This window comes from Saimiri boliviensis, chromosome 20 (assembly GCF_048565385.1).
Source record: "Saimiri boliviensis isolate mSaiBol1 chromosome 20, mSaiBol1.pri, whole genome shotgun sequence".
NCBI classification, from domain to species: domain Eukaryota; kingdom Metazoa; phylum Chordata; class Mammalia; order Primates; family Cebidae; genus Saimiri; species Saimiri boliviensis.
In genome coordinates, this window is record NC_133468.1 from 3,807,752 (window position 1) to 3,825,870 (window position 18,119).

Sequence of the window (18,119 nt, forward strand, 5' to 3'; positions counted from 1 at the left end):
CTCAGGCTCCCGCCGGAGGCTGCTCGTGCTTCTGCCCACCGGTGCTTCCGCCCTTATTCTGCTGGCACAGCAAAGGCTGGTGGTGGGCCCAGCAGCTGGGGACAGGGAGGGGACACAGGTGTCATATAATTACAGTTTACTTTTATTATTGAGAAGAAGTTCACATAACATAACTTTTTTTTTTTTTTTTTTTTTTTTTTTTTTTTTTTTGGAAACAGGGTCTCATTGCCCAGGCTGAAGTGGCTGCACAATCTCAGCTCACTGCAGCCTCCACCTCACGGGTTCAAGAGATTCTCCTGCCTCAGCCTTCTGAGTAGCTGGGATTACAGGCACACACCACCATGCCCTGTTCATTTTTGTATGTTTAATAGAGGCAAGGTTTCACCATGTTGGCCAGGCTGGTCTTCAACTCCTGACCTCAAGTGATCTGTCCGCCTCAGCCTTCCAAAGTGCTGGGACTACCGGTGTGAGCCACTGCGCTGGCCAAAATTTACCATTTTTATGTGGGTGGTTTGGTGGCATTTAGCACAGTCATAGCATCGCACAGGCGTCACCTCTGTGTGATTCCAGGACGTTTCCGCAACCCCAAAAGGAAACCCTGTACCCCTTAAGCCGTTGCTCCCTGCCTGCCTCCATGGCCCCTGCTAACCCCAGCCTGCGTTCTGTCTCTGGCTTGGCATCTTCTGGAAGTTTCATTTGGACCTTTGTCTGGCTTCTGTCACTCAGCAGAAGGTCTTCTGGGTTCCTCGGGGCTGTGGCGTGCGCCAGGCCCCCCTCCTGTGAGGGGTGAATAGTGTTCTATCACCCGTTCATCTTGGGACGGACATGTGGGTGCCTTCCACCCTTTGGCAGTTATGAAAAGCGCTGTCGGGCACATTCCCATTACAAATATCTGAGTCTCTGCTTTCAGTTCTCTTGGGTATGTACCTAGGCCCCAGGTGTGAAATTGCTGGGTAATTGTTTGGTTTCTTGAGGAGCTGCCACACTGTTTTCCACAGTGGCTGAATCATGTTTTATTCTCAGCAGCAGCACACAGGGGTCAGTGTTTATCACGTCCTCACCTCCCCGTGTTATTCTCTGGTGCGTGTCTAACTCTGGCCACCCAGTGGGTGCACAGGGCCATCTCACTGTGGCTCCGGCTTGCCTTTCCCTGGTGACACTGCTGGGACATCTTTTCCTGGGCTTGCTGGCCAGCTGCATCTCATTGGAGCAGCATCTCTTTGAGGCCTCTGCCCATTGTCCCCAGGGTGGCCATCCTGGTATGTGGCTGACTTCACTGTCACGTCTCCACCCAGGGCTTCTGAGAAGCGGCTGTGTCTCCTGGGTGGCCATCCTGCCATGTGGCTGACTTCACTGTTCCATCTGCACCCAGGGGTGCTGAGCAGCAGCTTCGTCCAGAGGCGTCTCCATCAGCGTCTGAGCCCCAGGTCCCTTTTGAGGCAGGTGTGGGGTCATCTGATTTCTCTTGTGGGCACAGAGTCACCACCATCCTCGGGAACTCTGAGAACATTCTCAGACCTCCTTCCCTGTAACCTCAGCTCATGTCGTTTTAGGGGTGTGAAGAGACTTGGGTCCTAGTCACTGTTCCACTGTGAGTGTGAGAGGCGAGTGCTGGGCCTTCGTTTCCCAGCACAGAATGGGGAGAGGGATGTCCGTGTCCCCAGTGGGTGGCTCAGGCCGGGTGTTGGAGGAGGAGCCTGGAGGAAGCGAGGGCTGTGCCTGTGTGTGCAGGGATGGTGGCACCTCCGCGGCCAGGGCTGGCTCCCATCTCTGCTCCTCCTCCCGCTGCTCCTCCAGGCCACCCCTCCTGGCTGGGGGCCCAGGTGGAGAGGTGTCTGCAGAGGCCCTGCACCCCAGGCTGCGTCCCCTGCTCTGCATTTTGTGAAGAAGGAATATAAGTCTGGGATGGAGGCTGCACTGCCATGATGGTGCCTTTTGTCCTCATCAGACACCAGGGAGGTACCCAGTGTACGCACTAGGCTGTGCCTGCATCTGCAGAGCCCAGGGTTTCCTTGATGGTTTGGCAGAGAGATGCTGCAATTCAGGGCAGTACAAACGGGAAAGGCTGTCGGGTTTTCCGGACGGAGGCGCTGGCTTGTAGATGAGTGCAGCTGGGCCGTGGAGCCGTGAACGGAGGCAGCCGCTCCCAGAGTGAGGCTCCCCGGCCCGTCCCGTCACTCCAGCCTGCCCCAGGCCTCTCCTCCACACCTGCTCAGTGCCCGGCATCCGGCCATGGCGCGATGGGCGACCTGATGCCTTGTTACGCCCCTTCCTTTTACGTTTAGACGCAACAACTGCCCAGCATGCGTGCTCCAGTCGAGGTCACAGGACTGACAGAACAGATTCTGTGGCAGCGAGGTACCAAAGTGTAAACAGCACCTAAAGCCAGGCCTGGCAAGGGTTGAGACACCCCCCCTCACCTTAAGGAATAAACTGTTCTGACTGCCACGGGGTTTCTTTTTCTCTAGCGGCTAAATAAGCACTATTCACAGTTGTAGCTCAGTGTCCGGCACTGACTAACTGGCCCCCAACCCCTGTTCCAGCAGCCATAGCCACAGCTCCGACGGACAAGAGACTGATTTCAGCACCTCCGCCCTGGGAAGAGACCGCCTGCCATGCGCTGGGTCTGGCCGGTTTGCAGAGGCTGTGTCCGTGTGAGCCTGTGTGTCCTGGAAAGACCTTTTGAAGTCTAGGGCCTCACTGTGATACATTTAAATATTAAGTCTCCACCCTAGAGTGAACATGGTCACGTGTTACATGTACGCGTATTAGCTATGCGTGCATCAGGAGCACCTCATGAATATTCATGGCTCCTCCTGTAACCTGTTGAAGGTTTCTACTCAGCCAGCCTGTCCAGAGTAAAGCTCCTGTCCCAGCTCCTCTGCCCGTGAACCAGGGTCTGGCCTTGGCAGGAGACACACTTCCCGGCCTGCAGGATGGCCACCCTGGGGCCCATAGGCTTTCATAAGAAATCAAGTCTCCTCCCAGAAGCTCTTTGGTTTAATTAGGTCTTACGCCAGGCTTCAGCGACAGGATTTACCCGTGTAACAAACTGCACGTGAAGCTGAACCTAAAATGAAGTGGAGGAGAAAAGTCTCCACTTGTTTTCTGAATGTACAAATCTTGTGTTTTCTTTAAGTTAATGGAGTGAATGAAATGGTTTCTTTGTAGCGCAGCATTTCAGGTCTGCATTGGCTTTCTTTACCTTGTCACTCCCTAACCCTCTGGTTAATTTCCCTGAGTGTTGTGTTAACTTGTCAGTCAACTCCCAGTGGCTGAGGCAGAAGGAAAAGTCGCACCTGTCTCAGCCTTGGCCTGTGTCACAGAGCGGCAGGTCTTTGATCTCGTGTTTGAGAGGTGGCTCTGTGCTGGAGATTTTCAACCAGGAATGTGCATCTGGCTTTTTAAACGAGTTTGCAATTTCTTTGCACTTCTCCTCTTGAGAGGTGGGGGTCTGTGCCTCCTCTCATGGGACCGGGCACTAGTGCTCACTTGTCACGGACAGGTGATGTGGAGGGGATGCTGTTTGACAAGGCCACGGGCCTCTGCCTGGTTCACTGCGGTCACCCACCTGTGGAGCCCTTGGCTACCAAGTCAAGGCTCTGAATGTCCTGAGACTGCCCGGCTACTTGGAAGCCCAGGACACCAGAGTCTCCTGTAGGTCCTCCAGCCAAGCCCGGTGACCTCGGCCGACCTGTGAGTGATGTCACCTCCAGATGACGCCAAACCCTTGCTGTGGATTCAGCCCCAGCCAGTGAGCCTTCTCTGCAGTCCCCAGACATCAAGAAGTAGCAAGAAGCAATTTTTTCTGTGTCTTGCCTGAATTCCTATCCCTGTGAAGCATGAGTAAAACAAAATGGCTGTTTTATACCAGTATTTTGGGGTATTCATTTAAAAAAAAATAAATTCACAATAAACGCACCGGAAATAACACACTTGTAGCACATTCACAAGGTACAGAAGGTGGCACGCTGAGATCTGCGTTTCCACCTTTCGCTCTTCTGCAGCCTGTGAGCTCCTGCCTCTCATGTAACAGCTGTTAAGTTTTTGTACATTTTTCCTTATTTATTTTTTTAATGAAGATTTATTTATTGATGAAATATCACTCTGCCACCAGGCTGGAGTGCAGTGGCACGATCTCAGGTCACTGCAACCTCTGCATACTGGGTGCAAGTGATTCCCCTGCCTCAGCCTCCCAAGCAGCTGGGACTACAGGCACGTACCATCACACCCGGCTAATTTTTGGTATTTTAGTAGACAGGGTTTCACCATATTCACCAGTCTGGTCTTGAACTCATGACCTTGTGATCTGCTCACCTTGGCCTCCCAAAGTGCAGGGTTTACAGGCGTGAGCCACCTCGCCCAGCAGGTTTTATTTTTTTTTAGTGTATTCTCTATTTTTTTAAAAAAATTTCTTCCCCAGTTTGCATTGGAGATGTGAATCTTTTCCACTTTTTTCTTAGGTCTTACCACTGACTCTCTTTCTGTGTCTCATGCATGCATATATATATATGCATATTTGTGTATGTATATATATTCATGTACGGTATATATTTTGTGCAAACACACATTTTTCTGTTCAGTTGTTAGCAATTATAATTCTCCATTTAGACAGGTACTATTACCTGTGTCTTCCCAAATCCTGTCAGTGACCTCAACTAGGTAATTCCTGGAAAAATGGAAACATCTGTATTAATGCAGTTTTCATACCTCATCGATGCTGCATTTGATTTAATAGTTCTTAAAGCTTGTGATGGGTCTGCAGTGATGGAAATTTGCACTGAATCATTTCCTCTCTTAGTGGGTATCTACCTTGTTCTAAACAGGATAAGGCTCTCATTTTTCTTCTCTGATTTTCACCTGTTCCGTGTTTTTGGGGGCTCGTCAGTTGCCTCCCAGGTGCTAACTGTCATGACGAGATAATAAGAATGGGTGTGACTGGGTGTTGACTAATGAGCCAGAACACATTTAATCCTGGAGTTTGAGGTTATCAGAACACCCCACTTAGAAAACCATTCTTTTTCACCATGTTGCCTAGGCTGGTCTCGACCTCTTGAGCTCAGGCAGTCCACCCACCTCAGCCACCCAAAGTGCAAGGATTACAGGTGTGAGCCATTGTACCAGGCTGTAGGTCCTTATTGTTAAAGAAATTACCTTAGAGCTGGAGGTCTTTTCTACAGTGACTTATTCTCACATGGACTTACGGATATTTATGATGTCCAGCAGAAGAACGCTAGAGTACACACAAGACATCCTGGCCTCAGTCAGATTCCCTGCTGTCTCCTGATGCCTGTATTACCACTTTGATGATTTTGTTTTGGGAACAGGGTCTCATTTCAGCCTCAAACTCCAAGCCTCTGGCGATCCTCCCACCTCAGCCTCCCAATTAGCTAGGGTGACAGGTCCATGCCACCAAGTCCAGCTAGGTTTAATTTTTTTTTTTTTTTTTTTTTTTTTGTAGATATGAGGGGGTCTCACTATGTTGCCCAGGCTTGTCTTGAGCTTCCGGGTTCAAGTGATCCTCCTGCCTCCCAGTTAGCTAGGATTATAAAAATTAGCCAGCCATGGTTGCTCATGCCTAGTTTTTTTTGTTTGTTTGTTTTTTCCGGTAGAGAAGGAGTCTTACTATGTTACCCAGGTTAGTCTTAAACTCCTGGCCTCAAGCGATTCTTTTGGCTCAGCCTCCCCAAATGCTGAGATTACAGGCATGAGCCACCACACCTGGTGTATCTTCATTTGCATTTTAAACCAAAGACGCTACCTTCTGCCTCATCTCTGGCGCTTATGTCCAGTTAAGGGTGTCACTCCTCTGTTAGGGGTTAGAAGTTCCTGGCCGGGTGTGGTGGCTCATGCCTATAATCCTAGCAGTTTGGGAGGCCGAGGCAGGCAGGTCACCTGGGGTCAGGAGTCTGAGACCAGCCTGGCCAATACTGTGAAAACCCAACTCTATTAAAAATAGAAAAATTAGCCAGGCATGGTGCATGAACCTATAATCCCAGCTACTTGGGAGGCTGAGGCAGGAGGACTGCTTGAGCCTGGGAGGTAAAGGTTGCCATGAGCTGAAATCGTGCCACAGCACTCCAGGCTGAGCAACAAATACTCTGTCTCAAAAACAAAAAGTTTTGGAGCTGAATAGCTGAGCTCCTGAGAAGTAAAGACCACCTGCTCATTTCTGCCATCAGATTTCTGTGGTGAAACCCAGCCAAGGCTATTTTTAAAGCTCCCCAAGTGACTTTGATGTGGCTCTCCAATTAATTAGCAGTGCCTTGAACAAATGCTGATAAAGAATCCTTGACCTGATCAAAAGAGGGATTAAAGGAGTGCCCCCCAGAGCTTCTCAAAGAAACATGAACAAATGAAGTAACAGCTCTGGCCGGGCGTGGTGGCTCACACCTGTAATCTCAGCACTTTGGGAGGCTAAGGTGGGCAGATCACGAGGTCGGGAGTTTGAGACCAGCCTGGCCAACATGGTGAAACCCCATCTCTACTAAAAGCCAGGTGTGGTAGCACGTGCCTATAATCCTAGCTACTTGAGAGGATGAGACAGGAGAATTGCTTGAGCCTGGGAGGCAGAGGTTGCAGTGAATGCACCATTGTACTGTACAGCCTGGTCAACGAGAGCAAGACTCTGTCTCAAAACAAACAACAAGAGCTCTTCTCTCCGTGGGGTTATACTGAGTGCAGCCCATTAGGCAGAATGGAGCCATATTCCATGGTTTTGAAAGAAAAGGCATTTAAAAGTTATATAAAAGGTAACATACTAGGCTGGATAGTAATCAGATGCATGAAGTAGGCAAAGTTGAAATTAACATCTCAGATCAGCTGGGCACAGTGAATCACACGTGTAATCTCAGCGCTTTGGGAGGTGGGAGGACTGAGTGAGCCCAGGAGTTCGACAACCCTGGGCAATGTCGTGAGACCACATCTCCACAAAAAAAAACCTTGAAGATCAGCCAAGTTTGTTTTTCTAGAGACAGGGTCTTGCCCTGTGACCCAGGCTGGAGTGCAGTGGCATGATCAGAGCGCACTGCAACCTCAACCTCCCGGATTCCAGTGAGCCTCCTGCCTCAGCCTCCCAAAGTGCTGGGACTATAATTAACAGCTGCCATGCCTGGAGGGTTTAATTATTTGATTCCATTACTGGTGCTAGCTGATCTTCAATTTTTTTTTTTTTTTTTTTTTTTTTTTTGAGACAGGGTTATGCTCTGTTACCCAAACTTGGAGGAACCACAGCTCATTACAGCCTCAGCCTCCTGTGCTCAAGTGATCCTCCCCGCTCAGCCCCCTGATTAGATGAGGCTACAGGTGCATGCCACCATGCCTGGCTAATTTTTGTATTTTTAATAGAAATGGGGTTTTGCCATGTTGGCCAGGCTGGTCTCAAACTCCTAACCTCATGTGATATTTCTGCCTCAGCCTCCCAATGTGCTGGGATTACAGGTGTGAGTCACCACGCCTGGCCCCTGAATGAGCATTTGATAGGCTAGATGGTGCCAGCTCCAAATAACCCAGCCCCTTTGTTTTCTGCGGCAGTAACCTGGTGATCGGCATGAATCAGTGCCACCTGAGGGTGAGCTGGGAGGGAGACAGCAGTGATTTAAAGCCATCAAGTTGGCCGGGTGTGGTGGCACACATCTGTAATCCCAGCACTTTGGGAGTCCGAGGTGGGCAGATCACAAGGTCAAGAGATCGAGACCATCCTGGCCAAGAGGGTGAAACTCTGTCTCTACTAAAAAGACAAAAACTAGCCAGGCGTGGTGGCACATGCCTGTAGTCCCAGCTACTCGGGAGGCTGAGGCAGAAAAATCACTTGAACCCGGGAGTCGGAGGTCACAGTGAGTCGAGATGGTGCCACTGCACTCCCGCCTGGTGACAGAGTGAGACCCCATCTCACAAGAAATTTAAAAAATCAAGTCATCAAGTTACACTAAAGGACAGGAATGGCTTTCACCAGTTTGCAGGTGTGACAAAGAGAATGGGGACTGAATTATACGTGTAGCAAATATGTTTTTGAGGCATTTCATGGTGAAAGAAAAAGATGAAAAGTAAAACAAACGGCACAAAATAACAGCTCTTTTAACATAGACAAAGGAAATCTCTGAACACAAGAGAAAGCCCGTTTTATAACCACAGGGAAAAGACTGAAGATCCTACAGGAAGACTTAGCAACCAAGGTCTTAGTGGGGACGGCAGAGCAGAATAAAAGGACAAATGAAAATAGACAGTCGGGCATATGGATCATGCCTGTAGTCCCACCTCAGGAGGCTGAGGCAGGAGGGTCCCTTGAGCCCAGGAGTTCGAGAACACCCTGGACAACATAGGGAGACCCCATCTCTACAAAAATAAATAAAACATTGGCTCAATGTGAAGGTGTGTGCCTGTAGTACCATCTACTCAGGAGGCTGAAGTAAGAGGATCGCTTGAGCCCAGGAGTTGGAGGCGGCAGTGACCTATGATCACTCCGCACTCCAGTCTGGATGACAGAGCAAGACCTTGTCTCAAAGAGGGCCAGGTGCAGTGGTTCAAGTCTGTAATCCCAGCACCTTGGGAGGCAAAGGTGGGAGGATCACCTGAGGTCAGGAGTTCAAGACTAGACTAGCCAACATAGAGAAACCCCATCTCTACTAAAACAATTTATATATATATATATATATATATACACACACACACACACACACACACATATATATATATATATATATATATATATATATATACACAAAAAAAAAATTAGCTGGGTATGGTGGCACACACTTGTAATCCTAGCTAAGGAGGAGGCTGAAGCAGGAGAATCACTTGAACCCTGGAGGCAGAGGTTGCAGTGAGTCGAGATCACACCACTGCACTGCAGCCTGGGCGACAGAGCCAGACTCTGTCTCAAAAAGAAAAAGAGAAAATAGACTATGCCTTTCTCTAAAATCCAGGAACAGGAAAGGAATTGTGCAGTGATGTGTGCAAGTGGCAGGATCACTGAGCATCTTAAGGGTTAGGGCCGAAGGTCCTAAACAAAGATCTCAGCTTCTTGCAAAGATCTGAGGCTGGAGTGCAATGGCGCAATCTCAGCTTATAATCTCTGCCTCCCAGGTTCGAGCAATTCTCCTGCCTCAGCCTCCCGATTAGCATGCCACCACGCCTGGCTAATTTTTGTATTTTTAGTAGAGATGGAGTTTCACCATATTGGACAGGATGGTCTCGATCTCCTGACCTCAGGTGATCCATCTACCTTGGTCTCCCAAAGTGCTGGAATTACAGGCGTGAGCCATTATGCTGGACCAAGATCCCAGGCTTTTTAAGCAAGAGAACATCCAGCCAGGTGTGGTGGCTCACACTTACAATCCCAGCACTTTAGGAGGCCGAGGTGGGTGGATCACCCAGGGTGAGGAGTTTGAAACCAGCCTGACCAATATAGTGTAAACCCCACCTCTACTAAAAACACAAAATTAGCTGGGTGTGGTGGCAAGCACCTGGAATCCCAGCTACTCGGGAGGCTAAGGCAAGTGAACTGCTTGAACCCGGGAGGCGGAGGGTGCAGTGAGCTCAGATTGCACCACTGCACTCCAAACTGGGCGACAGAATAAGACTTGTTCTCAAAACGAGACAACATCCATGGTTCTGCTTTGTAGACTTCCAGGAGCCTCATTTCCGGCCCCTGCAGGCCGCCCGCTCACCTGGGAAGTGCCACGTGCCCATCTCCTCCTCTTCCTCCTCCATCCATAGCTCTTTCCCCTGCTCCAACCTGAAGATCACAGCTGGTTTGCCAACTTGACACCCTGTTTGAGAGAAACAGTTATCAGATTTGTGCTGAGCCAGCTGGGCCTTCCCAGCAAGTGGACTGTTAGTTCAGCTTGCAGAACAAAAGGTGGACATCTCAGCCACGGAAAAGCTGATTTACTTGGGAGGTAACTCTGCAAAGACTCCAAGTGAGATCCAGACTCTTTGACTGCTGAAACCCAAGGCCAAGCCCTTTTATTTTTGACACAGGGTCTTGTTCTTTTGACCAGCTTGGAGTGCAATGGCACAACCACAGCTCACCACAGCCTCAACCTCCTGCACTTAAGCAATCCTTCTGCCTCAGCCTCCCGTGTAGCTGGGACCACAGGCATGCATCACCATGCTTAATTTTTAAATTTTTTTGTAGAGACGGGGTCTTGCTATGTTGCCGAGGCTAGTCTTGAACTTGGGCCTCAAGCAATCCTTCCATTTCAGACTCCCAAGTAGCTGGGACTTCAGGCACATGCCACCATGCCTGGCTAATTTTTTATTTTTAAATTGTATAGATTGAGTCCTGCTATGTTGCCCAGTCTGGTCTTGAACCTGTGGCCTCAAGCAATCCTCCCACCTCAGCCTCCCAAAGTGCTGGGATCACAACCATGAGCCACCACGCCTAGCCTAGCACTTTTAGTGCATGAGAGTCTTCCCAGTTTTATACAACTAAGAAAGGAAAGAGGTCATGTAACCCGAGGAACGCTGGGGACCCTTCCTCACCCACAAAGGCCAGGTGGCTGCAGTCCTCCAGCATCACGTTCCGGTACAGGGTCCTCTGCTCCAGGTCCAGCTGCTGCCACTCTCCAGGTGAAGCCCACAGCCACGTCCCTGAAGGACAGTGACCCCTGGAACAGCACATGGCTGATTAATGTGGAGTGGTTGGCAATGGGTACATGGCAAAGGCATAGAGGAAATAGATCTGACCGCCTTCCAAGGTCACTTTCCCCATGTTAAGTAATATAGGAAGCTTAGCACACTCCTAACTTTGTACTACATTTTGTGGGAGAGAAAAAAAGATTAGAAAAAAAATATTGGCCGGGTGTGTGGTGGCTCATGCCTGTAATCCCAGCACTTTGGGATGCTGAGGTGGGTGGATCGCTTGAGGTCAGGAGTTCGAGACCAGCCTGGCCAACATGGTAAAACCCCATCTCTACTAAAAATACAAAAATTAGCTGGGCATGGTGGCAGGTGCCTGTAATCCAAGCTACTCAGGAGGCTGAGGCAGGAAAATCACCTGAACCTGGGAGACAGAGGTTGCGGTGAACTGAGATCCTGCCATTGTACTCCAGCCTGAACAACAGAGGGAGATTCCATCTCAAAAAAAAAAAAAAAAAAAAATCTCATTACTGGATCTCCATTCATTCCTTCAGCGATCAAGCATCTTCCAAGGACCTGGCATGCTGCTGGTGTTCTAGGTGTTTGGGGACAAGGGCTGAACACAGACTTGCTCCTGTTCTAAAGGTGCGTAAATGTGCTGCTGCCCGATGAACACATGAACACAGCTGCACGGTCCGATTGCACCGAAGGCGGTGGTAGACATGCGGTTACGTACAGAACGGCACAAGGAAGACGGCAGCCAGATCCAATGTACTCATGTCAAGCGAAGTTTCCTAGGAGGTCACGGGTGAGCAGAGTCAAAGATAAACAGTGATCTGATGTCTGAAGGATATTCCTAGCAAGACACCTGGCATGAGCGAAGGAGGCACAGAAAAGTCTGGTAGGAACTAGGAACAGAATGAAGTGCAGGTTATAAGGGGTGTGTGGGAGAGGGAGCGAGCCCACGAGCAGCTCACAGAAGTGACTGTTTCCCCTATAGGAAATGGGGACTCCCACATCATGGTAATTAAGGGAGGGAACTACTGATGATCTGATGTGGAAAAAAGGTGAGAGCCACCAGAAGGGAGGATAACAGAAGATCAGTTAGCACACAATTCTCATCCTCAATGTAAGACAGTGCTCAACAAGGCAGCAGCAAGGGAAATGCACAGAAGGGATTCCGCAGATGCAGGACCGGGCTGGGCCTTCCTCACCCCTCCCATCCCCTTGCTCCATGAATTAGAGACCCCCATTTAAATATTTTCAATTTACACCTATTAGAAGAAAACATAAGAGGATATATCTAGATATGTGTATGTGTGTATGGAAGGATATATGTGTATAAATGTATATATGTGTATATATGTGTATACAAATATGTGTATACATGTGCGTGTATATATATAGACAGATGAGCGAGAGAGCGCGCGCTCTTTTTTTGAGACAGGGTCTCACTCTGTCCAGGCTAGAGTGCAGTGGTGTGATTACGGCTCACTGCAGCCTCTGCCTCCTGGGTTTAAACCATCCTCTCGCCTCACGCCCCCACTCTCCAGTAGCTGGGACTACAGGCATGTGCCACCATGCTAGGCTAATTTTCTTTAAATTTTTTGTAGACATGGGGTCTCACTATGTTTTGTTTAATGAAAGTTTAAATAATGGGAATGAGACTGGGCAGAGTGGCTCACGTCTGTAATCCCAGCACTTTGGGAGGCCAAGGCAGGAGAATCACTGAGGTCAGGAGTTCGAGACCAGCCTGGCCAACACGGTGAAACCTCATCTCTACTAAAAATACAAAACAAATCAGCCAGGCATGGTGGCAGGCACCTGTAATCCCAGCTGCTTAGGAGGCTGAGGCACGAGAATCACTTGAACCCAGGAGGGAGAGGTTGCAGTGAGCTGAGATCACGCCATTGCACTCCAGCCTGGGTGACAGAGCAAGACCGTCTTAAAAAGGTATTTGAGGGTTGGGGGGCTTTCATCACTGCAGCAGAGGTCGATGGAGGATGCTGGTAGTGCTGGGGTGGGCCCTGCCGACACATGCTGCTTCGGCAGGGTGGTGAGGGATGTTTATAGCCAAATGGGTGATCCAGAGTGTCTCCAACAGTGGGACAAGCACATGCAGAGCAGAGGCAGGAAGCAGGGCACAGCCTGCGGGCAGCAGCCGGGACCGGGAGCTATGTGGGAGTGGGGAGAGGCACTCCACAAAGAAACCCAGAGCCCCAGTCACCCCGAGGAGCCTGCGTTCTCTTTCAGGCAACACTCTCATCTCTAGAAGACTCATGACCAAGGGCTAAAGGCTGCTGAAACCAGTGACTTTTTTTTTTGAGATGGGATCTCACTGTGTGGCCCCGGCTGGAGTACAGCAGTGCGATCACAGCTCATGGCAGCTTCGACCTCCCTGGTTCAAGTGATCTTCTCACCTCAGCCTCCAGCACAGCTGGAACCACAGGTGCGAGCCACCTCACCCAGCCAAGTGTTTGACTTTTTGTAGAGGCGGGGTCTCCCTGTGTTGCCCAGGCTGGTCTCGAACTCCTGGGCTCAAGTGATCCTCCTACCTCAGCTTCCCAAAGTGCTGGGATTACAGGCATGAGCCACCTCACCTGGCCTAAGCCACTGACGTCTTAAATCAATATTGACCTTTCACTCACCAAACCGCTACTGTCCAACAGAGATACAGAATGCCAGCCCTGTGTGGGACTTTCATTTTTCAGTCACGTTTTCCTAAAAAGAGAAACAGGTAAAATTACTATCTCTTCTTTAACCCAACATATCCAAAATACTGTCATTTTGGCATCTAATCGTTTTTAAATCACTGATTTTTTCATTCTTTTTCACACCATATCAGACATATATTTTATACTCACAGCACATCTCAATCAAGATACTGTATTTTAGGCCGGGTGCAGTGGCTTATGCCTCTAATCCCAGCACTTTGGGAGGCCGAGGTGGGCGAATCATGAGGTCAGGAGATCGAGACCACCCTGGCTAACACCGTGAATCCCTGTCTCTACTAAAAACATAAAACTAGCTGGGTGTGATGGTAAGTGCCTGTAGTCCTAGTTACTCAGGGGGCTAAGGCAGGAGAATCGCTTGAACCAGAGAGGCCAAGGTTGCAGTGAGCCAAGATCACGCCACTGGTATTTCACCACTGCACTCCAGCCTGGGCAACAAAGTGAGAATCCATCTCAAAAAAAAAAAACAAAACAAACAAAAAAAAACTATTTTAAATGGTTGCAATAAAATACAGTCTTATCCAAATTATAAAATTGTGTTTAACAGAACAATATTTTCCTCTGGTTCAGTTTTAAAATTTAAATATAAATTTAAAATTCAGGTCTGCAGCCACATGTGGCTAATGGCTACCTTCTTTGACAGTGTGGTGTAGACTGCACAGATGCCAGTGTATTTCTGCACTGGGCACAGGGACTGGTAGACACAACTACAGTTCCACAGTCTGACTGCATTTATATTCCAACTCCACCACCTAATAACAGATGTGAGACCTCAGACAGCTTAATATCTCTAGCCTCAGTTTGTTCATCTCTAAGATGGGGAGAGGTGGATCATACGTCATTATTCCTACATAATTTACATACATATAATTTTTTTTCCAGTATTCAAAACAATATATACATATAATTTCTAGTTTATACATATGTCTATGTAGTTTGTTTTTATTTTTTTGAGATGGAATCTTGCTCTGTGGCCCAGGCTGGAGTGCAGTGGTGCAATACCAGCTCACTGCAACATCTGCCTCCAGGGTTCAAGCGATTCTCCTGCCTCAGCCTCCTCAGTAGCTGGGATTACAGGCACACGCCCAACTAATTTATTATTATTTAGTATTTTTAAATAGAGACAGGGTTTCTCCGTGAGGACAGGCTGGTCTCAAACTCCTGAACTCAGGTGGTCCACCCACCTCAGCCTCCCAAAGTGCTGGGATTACAGGCATGAGCTAAGCTACCCTGCCTATTATCTACATGGTTTATATATCATACACACACACACACACACACACACACACACACACACATATACATATATATACACATACATACACATGTCTTTGTAGTTTACATACATGTCTAGTTTATACACAATGTCTACGTAGTTAATATATGTGTCTATGTAATTCATATATAATTTCCATGTAAATATATCATTTCTATAGATATACCTCTCATGGGTTTATTTATGAAATAATATATAAAAAGTGCAGAGACCAGCACAAAAGTGCTGGACAGGCAGCATTTAAAACCATTATTAGCATCTTCAGTACACAGACTGCCCTAATAGGGAGGCATTCCCAGTAGACTTGGCTTCCTATAACACCGTGGCTTCCATGAAAAGAGAGCAAGTGAAGCCTCCAGCTTACAGCTTCACGGACAGGATAGGTGTGGCTCGCCACCTTCTTCCAGCCTCTCCTGCTGAGTATTTCTTGTGTGAAACACCCAGACATCCTTGGCTTCACAAAGCACTGACAAAGAAAGCCAGGCCCTGTGAACATGTTCCTTCCTGGAGTTGGAGAGGTAACGTTTGTTCACGAGGCCTCATCTTCCTCTAGGACCAACCCCTCCTGCCCCTGCCCTGTGCACAGCTGCCTGGAGAGAGGGCCTAGTACACCCGAGCTAGGCTGGACCAAAGGAATCTTCCCTGAAGAGCTTTCACATTGGACCAAGGAAAAGAGATTCAGCCCCTGACCACGGCAGAACTTGCGGATGTGAGAAGAGGAGCTGTGGCCACGCTACTTCTGGCCACACGGACAAAGTCCACCTGAGAAGAAAGTCACAGAAGCAGGGAACAAGATACCTGACGATGCCTGGGTTGCTGGATGCCTCTGGTGCCCGACTGCAAACCTGCTCTTCTCATGGCTTGGGTGCTGCCTTGTAGATTTTTTTTCAATAGGCTCTCCCTCTGTCACCCAGGCTGGAATGCAATGGCACAATCACAGCTCATTGCAGCCTTGACGTCCTAGGCACAAGTGATCCTCCCGCCTTAGCCTCCCGAATAACTGGGACTACAGGCATGTGCCAACACACCTGGTTAAGTTTTGTATTTTTTGTAGAGACAGGGTCTTGCCACATTACCCAGTCTGGTCTTGAACTCCTGGCCTCAAGCAATCCCCCTGCCTCAGCCTCCCAAAGTTCTAGAATTACTACTTTTTTAAAAAAATCCTAACCTACTTCTAGTTGGATTTCTGGCTCTTACAACTTCAAGGATTATAACTTCTGACCAGTGCACTCCACATTCACACATCCCTAGAATGTACAGTGAAGAGGAGCAGAAGGAGAATGCTTTCAGGCTGATGGAAAACACTGATGTCACTCACGGGCAAAGAAAGCTAACAGCCAAGTAACAAACAATACAAAGGAAGGCCAGGAGCAGTGGCTTATGCCTGTCATCACAGCACTCTGAGTGGGCAGATCACCTGAGGTCAGGAGTTCGAGACCAGCCTGGCTAATATGGTGAAACTCCATCTCTACTAAAAATACAGAACTTAGCCAGGCATGGTGGTGCATGCCTGTAATCGAAGCTACTCAGGAGGCTGAGGCAGGGGAATCACTTAAACCCGGGAGGCAGAGGTTGCAGTGAACTGAGATCGTGCCACTGCACTTGAGCCTGGGCGACAGAGCAGGACTCCATGACAAAAATAACCAGCCAGGCGCGGTGGCTCATGCCTGTAATCCCAGCACTTTGGGAGGCCGAGGTGGGTGGATCACAAGGTCAGAAGTTCAAGACTAGCCTGGCCTATATGGTAAAACCCCATCTCTACTAAAAATACAAAAATTAGCCAGGCGTGGTGGCATACACCTATAGTCTCAGCTGCTCGGGAGGCTAAGGCAGGAGAATCACTTGAACTGGGGAGGTAGAGGTTGCAGTGAGCCAAGATTGTGCCACTGGGTAAAAGAGCAAGACTGTGTCTCCAAAAAAAAAAAAAATACAAAATTATCTGGGCATGGTGGCACACACCTGTAATCCCAGCTACTCAGGAGGCTGAGGCAGAAGAATTGGTTGAACCCGGGAGGTGAGGTTGCAGTGAGCCGAGATCGCGCCACTGCACTCCGGCCTGGCAAAGGAGTGAGACTCCTTCTCAAGTAAGTAAGTAAATAAACAAACCATCATGGCAAGCAATTTCAGACAAGATCAGGTACGTTCAGGGTGGTATCTACTGAAAATAAAAAAATTAGTTCGGTGTGGTGGCAGATGCCTGTAAAGAGGCTGAGGCAGGAAAATTACTTGAACCCAGTAGGCAGAGGTTGCAGTGAGCCAAGATTATGCCACTGCACTCCAGCCTGGATGCTGGAGCAAGACTCCATCTCCAAATATTATATATATATATACACAAGGTATCTCACAACTGTAGGAGCCTCTACAGTGTCTCCACCCTGCCTTTCCCACAGCCTTGATCTTCTGTTCTCTTCCTGTTTTCACTGATCCTGACTTCTGTTTGCATTTTGTTTCATCGGATACATTTTTTTTTTTTTTTTTTTTTTTTTTTGAGACAGAGTCTTACTCTGTCACCCAGACTGGAGTGCAGTGATGCGATCTCGCTCACTGCAGCCTCTGCCTCCCAGGTTCAAGCAATTCTCCTGTCTCAGCCTCCCGAGTAGCTGGGATTACAAGTACCCATCCCCACATCTAGCTAATTTTGTATTTTTAATAGAGACAGGGTTTCACCATGTTGACCAGGCTAGTAGTAAAACCCTGACCTGACGTGATCCACCCACTTTGGCCTCCCACAGTGCTGGGATTACAAGCGTGAGCCATGGTGCCCAGCTTTCATAAGACACGTTCTTATGAGCATCCGAATCCCCTGCTGAAAACAAAGTGTGGTTGAAAGAAACACCTCGCTCACCTGGGACATGGTTCTTCTCTGCTGTTCTCAGAAAGCAGACACCTGTGAAGGCAGAACACGGGTGGGGAGAGAGGATGTGAGAGGCCACGCTTGCCCGGGGGCTCCCAATCAACTGCTGGGACCGCCTCCCCCCCTCCCCACCACCACCGCTGTCCCCCCGACCACCGCTCTCCCCACCCCAGGGCACAGGCGGGAGAAAGCCTTCTCTGAAGGATCCCCATTACCAGGGCAAAGCCCTCACCTTGGAAATGTGGTAGGGACTCAAGCTTATGAGGCCTGACTTGGATTTTTGTTTTGTTTTGAGACCGGGTTTCACTGTCGCCCAGGCTGGAACGCAGTGGTGCAATCACGGCTCACTGCAGCCTTGGACTCCCAGGCTCAAGCTCTCCTCCCACCTCAGCCTCCCGAGAAGCTGGGACTATGTCACGTGCCCAGTTAATTTTAAAATTTTTCGGTAGAGATGGGGCCTCGCTGTAGTGCCCAGGCTGGTCTCAAAGCCCTAGGTTCAAGCAGTCTGCCTGCTTCAGCCTCCCAAAACGCTGGGATTACACGGTGAATCACCATGCCCGACTGGATTTTTTTCTTAATGAATATGTGTATCTGTGTCTCAGAAGTCAATATGCAATTTATGCTAACCCCCACCGATTACCCCAGAAATGTAATTAATAGAAATTTATTCTGAAGA

At 48.9% G+C, this 18,119-nt stretch overlaps 1 long non-coding RNA gene across 1 annotated transcript; it reads right to left on the reverse strand.

Annotated features, from left to right (window-relative positions):
• Positions 1–10,503: 10,503 nt before the first annotated feature.
• On the reverse strand, positions 10,504–17,475 carry LOC141582517 (uncharacterized). The gene is made up of 4 exons (XR_012515355.1): positions 17,435–17,475; positions 15,388–15,504; positions 13,230–13,302; positions 10,504–10,610 (listed from the first exon to the last, which is right to left on the reverse strand). It is a non-coding gene; the product is annotated as an uncharacterized LOC141582517 (long non-coding RNA).
• Between the last annotated feature and the right edge of the window lie 644 nt (positions 17,476–18,119).